Source organism: Schistocerca americana, chromosome 3 (genome assembly GCF_021461395.2).
Source record: "Schistocerca americana isolate TAMUIC-IGC-003095 chromosome 3, iqSchAmer2.1, whole genome shotgun sequence".
Taxonomy (NCBI): domain Eukaryota; kingdom Metazoa; phylum Arthropoda; class Insecta; order Orthoptera; family Acrididae; genus Schistocerca; species Schistocerca americana.
Genome location: NC_060121.1, coordinates 898517362 through 898523987, shown reverse-complemented (window position 1 = coordinate 898523987; position 6626 = coordinate 898517362). Strand labels below are relative to the sequence as shown.

At 46.8% G+C, this 6626-nt stretch overlaps 1 non-coding gene across 1 annotated transcript; it reads right to left on the bottom strand.

The window, feature by feature from the left end:
- Positions 1-6056: 6056 nt before the first annotated feature.
- Positions 6057-6130, bottom strand: Trnat-ugu. The gene has a single exon. It is a non-coding gene; the product is annotated as a tRNA-Thr (tRNA).
- Positions 6131-6626: the final 496 nt, after the last annotated feature.

Here is a 6626-nt window from a genome sequence, read left to right as displayed (position 1 = left end):
ATTTTTTTGTAAAATTGTTATATTTTTCGCAGAAAACTTAAAAGTTCGTCATATAACAACGGTTTGGAGCACCTGAGAGCTAACTGTCAACAAATACTGCGCTTAACAATACCTACTCGGCCCTAAGTACAAAATCTTCTAACGTTCCTAAAATATCAATTGATTACTAGCCAAAGTCTCTACCCTGGGAGCAAACTACACAACAGGATTTTAATTAGTGAACTCCACAACGACCAATCAAAGTTCCGGCATTACTAAATGTTTTAAGTAATTGCCTGTCACAGGAAGAGGAAACGCGTGCTAGCATCCACATTGGGGCGAAGTTTAACGAACTAAGTAGCTGCATTAATATCATTTATTTAACAGGTGGAGTGCATTCCTGAAACTCTCCGCCTGCTTAGCTGGGTGGTAACGTGCTCGCCTCCCATGCAAGCGGGCCCAGGTTCGATTACCGGCCGGGTTGAAGATTTTCTCCTCTCGGCGTCTGGGTGTTGTGTTGTCCTCACAATTTCATCCTCATGACCGGTGCGCAAGTCGCCCAATGTGGCGTCGACTGAAATAAGACTTGCACTCGGCGGCCGAACTTCCCCGAATAGAGACCTCCCGGCCAGCGACACCATACGTTCATTTCCCTTTTTCTTACTCGAGCAACTGCAGTTACCGGGAACACACATAAAAAAATACTCATATACTGTCAATAAAATTATTCTGGGCTGCTGACCACATTGTCAGTATATAAAATTCTGCGATGTTCGTTCACCTTCAAGCTCCCTTCCTCAGGCCTTTTTGCTGAGCTGACTGAGCAATCAGAGAAGGACTTTGGAGCTTACGTAGTATGGAAGAAGCTGTTTATGTAATTTGATAGGGTAATCGAGGACAGGAGGAGCAGTGTTAGGTTGAAATGGCTCTGAGCACTATGGGACTTAACTGCTATGGTCATCAGTCCCCTAGAACTTAGAACTACTTAAACCTAACTAACCTAAGTACATCACACACATCCATGCCCGAGGCAGGATTCGAACCTGCGACCGTACCGGTCACGCGGTTCCAGACTGTAGCGCCTAGAACCGCACGGCCACTCCGGCCGGCGAGGAGTGTTAGGTGTCCTCCTTTATTGGTCTTTATATTATTCCCTGAAATTTGTGGATAAAAAGGTGCTTGGTCGGTGTTGACGTTATTTCTTGCCACTGGTGGAAACAGGCGAATTAGAAACGGGCGGTAGCTGCAACGTAGCGCTATTTACTTGTTGACGGGTGCGGGCCGTGGCGTGCCTGTGCTGTCTGTACGTACGACCACCGCGGTCTCCCTCGCGCGTGTGTAAGATGCTTCGCGCGGGCTGTCCTCCTGTAATGCAGTCGCTGCTGGCAGCCAGTACGCTAGAAGCCTATACCAGTAGTCTCTAGTCGTGTTGTCGGGTCGCTTGGCTATTTCTATCGCTTCTCTAATCTACCTCCTCAATGTAAATGGTTGTTTCGCCAGTACGCGCGCTTCACGGAATATTATTTCTTCATCGCTCTGATCCTGATGTTCCGCCACAGCTGTCCTGGAACGCTGTTCCAGACGTGTAAATCTTTCATACTTTAATCGGCCTCCCCGTCTCGCCAACGGTGGTGATTACGATAAGTAATAGTCTGTGAGCCGGCTCTTGTTACCGCCATCTTGTATTTTACACCCTGTTTTTAATATACTTTCACCTCACTACGTTAATTTAAATTACTACTGTCACTGAGTTGCTGCTTTGCCTAACCAAGAGCGGCGCTAGCAGCACGTATCGATGTATCACCTCTAGTAGTATCTTTGCTCGACTGCTATTACTTCCCTGACGTTGTGTGTCGTGAGTTCGGGTAGCGAGTTCGAGCATGCCAGTTAGTTGGAACGCGTCTGGAGCGCAGTCCGGACTGCCAGTCGGATTGCAGCAGTGATGTCTGCGTCGACATGGATCATCCGACCATTACCGCCGCGCATTACGAGGTGCATTCAAGTTCTAAGGCCTCTGATTTTTTTTCTCTGCACTGGAACGAGATAGAAACATGCGCATTGTTTTAAATGAGGCCGCGTTCATTGTCAATACGTCCCAGAGATGGCAGCACTTCATGGCAGATGGAATTTTACCGCCACCGGCGAGAATGAGAACTGTTTTAAATACTTAAAATGGCGACGTTTTCCTTACTTGATCAGCGTGCAATCATTTGTTTTCTGAATTTGCGTGGTGTGAAACCAATTGAAATTCATCGACAGTTGAAGGAGACATGTGGTGATGGAGTTATGGACGTGTCGAAAGTGCGTTCGTGGGTGCGACAGTTTAATGAAGGCAGAACATCGTGTGACAACAAACCGAAACAACCTCGGGCTCGCACAAGCCGGTCTGACGACACGATCGAGAAAGTGGAGAGAATAGTTTTGGGGGATCGCCGAATGACTGTTGAACAGATCGCCTCCAGAGTTGGCATTTCTGTGGGTTCTGTGCACACAATCCTGCATGACGACCTGAAAATGCGAAAAGTGTCATCCAGGTGGGTGCCACGAACGCTGACGGACGACCACATGGCTGCCCGTGTGGCATGTTGCCAAGCAATGTTGACGCGCAACGACAGCATTAATTTCTTTTCGTCGGTTGTGGCAATGGATGAGACGTGGATGCCATTTTTCAATCCAGAAACAAAGCGCCAGTCAGCTCAATGGAAGCACACAGATTCACCGCCACCAAAAAAATTTCGGGTAACCGCCAGTGCTGAAAAAATGATGGTGTCCATGTTCTGGGACAGCGAGGGCGTAATCCTTACCCATTGCGTTCCAAAGGGCACTACGGTAACAGGTGCATCCTACTAAAATGTTTTGAAGAACAAACACCTTCCTCCACTGCAACAAAAACGTCTGGGAAGGGCTGCGCGTGTGCTGTTTCACCAAGACAACGCACCCGCACATCGAGCTAACGTTACGCAACAGTTTCTTCAAATTCAAATGGTTCAAATGGCTCTGAGCACTATGGGACTTAACTTCTAAGGTCATCAGTCCCCTAGAACTTAGAGCGACTTAAACCTAACTAACCTAAGGACATCACACACATCCATGCCCGAGGCAGGATTCGAACCTACGACCGTAGCGGTCACGCGGCTCCAGACTGTAGCGCCTTTAACCGCTTGACCACCCCGGCTGGCACAGTTTCTTCGTGATAACAACTTTGAAGTGATTCCTCATGCTCCCTTCTCACGTGACCTGGCTCCTAGTGACGTTTGGCTTTTTCCAACATTGAAAGACACTCTCCGTGGCCGCACATTCACCAGCGGTGCTGCTATTGCATAAGCGATTTTCCAGTGGTCAAAACAGACTCTTAAAGAAGCCTTCGCCGGCCGCGGTGGTCTAGTGGTTCTAGGCGCGCAGTCCGGAACCGCGCGGCTGCTACGGTCGCAGATTCGAATCCTGCCTCGGGCATGGATGTGTGTGATGTCCTTAGGTTAGTTAGGTTTAAGTAGTTCTAAGTTCTAGGGGACTGATGACCACAGATGTTGAGTCCCATAGTGCTCAGAGCCATTTGAACCATTTGAAAGAAGTCTTCGCCGCTGCCATGGAATCATGGCGTTAGCGTTGTGAAAAATGTGAAAAATGTGTACGTCTGCAGGGCAATTACGTCGAGAAGTAACGCCAGTTTCATGAGATTTCGGGTGAGTAGTTAATTAGAAAAAAAATCGGAGGCCTTAGAACTTGAATGCACCTCGTACTTGAGCCGGGCCACGGTCTTGGTGGATCATCGGTCGGTTGTCCTACCGGACCACGCGATTTGGCTCGCCGATCGTTCATGAGTCGGATGTGTGTGTGTGTGTGTGTGTGTGTGTGTGTGTGTGTGTGTGTGTGCCAGTGGAATTTTCTGCCTTGTGGCCGTTAGTGTTCCGGCCACTGATGTAAATTCAGACAATGTTCCTTTTGGGTGAAGTTAATTATATTGCCGTATTTCAAATTCACGTGTACCAGCGGAATTTTCTGCCTTGTGGCCGTTAGTGTTCCGGTTACCTGCCCTGGCCACTAACGTCGTTGCTGTCCAGCATGGTGTGTAGTTTTTACAGCTAATACATATTTCATTGTGGATAATTACATTCGTAACCTTTTGTGTTTGAGTTCTCATGTACTGATTGGTGGCAAGCAAATCGTTGCGTCGGTCGGTCTGTGGCTGTCCGCTGGTTGGGTTCCGACGGATCAAGTGTAGTTGGGCTCACCACCTGTCTCACCTAAGTGAACGAGGACAGACCGACCTCCCTGGAGGCTTCTGAGTGCCGTTTTCTTTATTGTCCTTCTCACCTGTGTTTAATTGTCTGTGTATAATCTATCATAGCCGATGATTTAAAAATTCTTGTTTTTACTGGACTTAATTTAATTTTTTGAATTTTTGAAAATCAGTTGTATGCCTTAAGCCACTTAAAACCGTATTCTTGAAATTACCCATTAAGCAAAAACACTGAGGCCTTCTGCCTTAAAACATTATGGTAATATATTTTAAAATTTTCAAATTTGTGACTCTCAGCAGTTTGTATTGGACCTTGGATATGTATGTTCTATCTACTTGTGCCTTGAGGCTTTCCAGCCTAACTGTGATACCATATATATTTTAATTATTTTATTTCTTATTTTAATTGCATGTTTATTTTGTTGACTTTTAAGATTTCTTGTTTGGAGGCCCTGAGCCATGAAATAATTGCCTTTTTGAAACTCGTAGTTCTAAAGGTTCGGCTATGTGCCGTTTCGGTTTAAAGGTGTCATTAAATTACAATTTTGAGTGAACCTGACCGACACCTTATTTGGCCCTTTCCACAATCCTAATCACCTGTTCTGCCCAGCGGGTTTAGCGGACGTCTCAGTCCGTGTAGCGCGCCTACTGCGGAAACAGCTATTTACATTGTGAAGGAAGAGTAGAGAGGCGATAGAAATAGCCAAGCGACCTGCCAACATGAATGGAAAGGACGTGTATAGGCTTCCGGCCTGCTGGCTATCAGCAGTGACAACGCGACGGGAGGACTGTGAGCTCAAAGTAACTCAGACAGGGATGCGGGACACCGCAGTGGCCTTACGCACACAGAGCGCAGGCACGCCGCAGCCCGCACCTGCCAACCAGTAAAGAGCGCCACGTCACAGCTACAGTCCGTTCCGAATTCTCCTGTTTCGACCAATGACAACAAATATGTAAACACCAATCAAGCACGTCTTTATCCACCAATGACAAGTAGTAGTATAAAGACCAATAAAGAGCGGGTAATACCCCTCCTCCTATCCTCAAGTACCCTATCAAATTACGCAAACAACTTCCTCCGCTACTATATAAGAGCTACAGTCTCTCTCACTCAGTTTCTCCTGCTCTCCCCCCCCCCCCCCCCCCCGAGTCCTTTTGTATTCCCACCTCTGCCTTCCCCACTCCCTGTCGCGTCAGCCCAGCACCCCCCACCCCTCTAATGGGTCCCCCTCCTCCATTGGCTCCTTTCACACCTCCCCCCTTCGCTTTTCCTCTCCTTCAATTTTCCCATCATCTGTACAGTTCCCCCCCACCGGCTCTCGGCTGTGGTATGTCACATTTGCCAACTTTTTAGTGCAGTGTTCCAGTGAATGTTCAGTGTTGTTCGTCTTTCTAGTGTTGCGAACAGAAACCAGACTGTCACCGTGTTTTTTAAACGTCTGTCTATTATTTTACCTGTCTGCTTCGTATGTATTTTATAAGCATCATCATCCCTTTGTTCTATGTTTTAAGTTCCACGATATTTTCGCCATGTTATTATTTAAGTCTTCGATTTTATCGCCTGTTTCTATTATTTATTCTCTTCATCTTTTTAAAACAAAGTCTGTAGGCTGAAGAGCGGCGTAATATGCTGCTACCAGCCCACCCCCTTCGGAGGGAATTGAAATTCAATAAAGATAAAAAAATCTCACTCAGTAGTCTGCTCAGCACAAAGATCTGAGGAAGACAACTTGCAAGAGTGGCCGAAACGTAGGGCAATTTAAATGATGACTAATTGAAACCCTCAGCTGCCGACAGGTGTTGTTGATATACCTCGATGTGGACAGCTGAAAATGTGTGCCCCGACCGGGACTCGAACCCGGGATCCCCTGCTTACATGGCAGACGCTCTATCCATCTGAGCCATCGAGGACACAGATCCCGGGTTCGAGTCCCCGTCGGGGCACACATTTTCAGCTGTCCACATCGAGGTATATCAACAACACCTGGCGGCAGCTGAGGGTTTCAGTTAGTCATCATTTATTCCAGGGAAAAGCTGCACGGTCATAAGCAGTATTCTGTTCTTTCGAGAACAGTTACTGTCTTCATATATGTAGGTCAATTTTATATACTGACAATCCGGTCAACAGCCCAGAAGAATTTTATTGACATTGGCAACGGCCGCGGAAGCCTACTGAAATCCCTGGACCAGCAGGACAAAGAGGGTGCGGCTACATTTGTGGAAAGGGGCCAAAATAAGTTGGTCGCTATCAGTTACACCCAACATATAAATTTTATTAGTTAAAACATACAAGAACATAAGCAAGAATTAAAAACTCTAAAGGTTTTAACGAAAGAGCCCCTTTGATTTGATTTAAATCAGCTGAAAACCACATACGATAAATATAGGGCTCAAGGCCTAAGCAAGG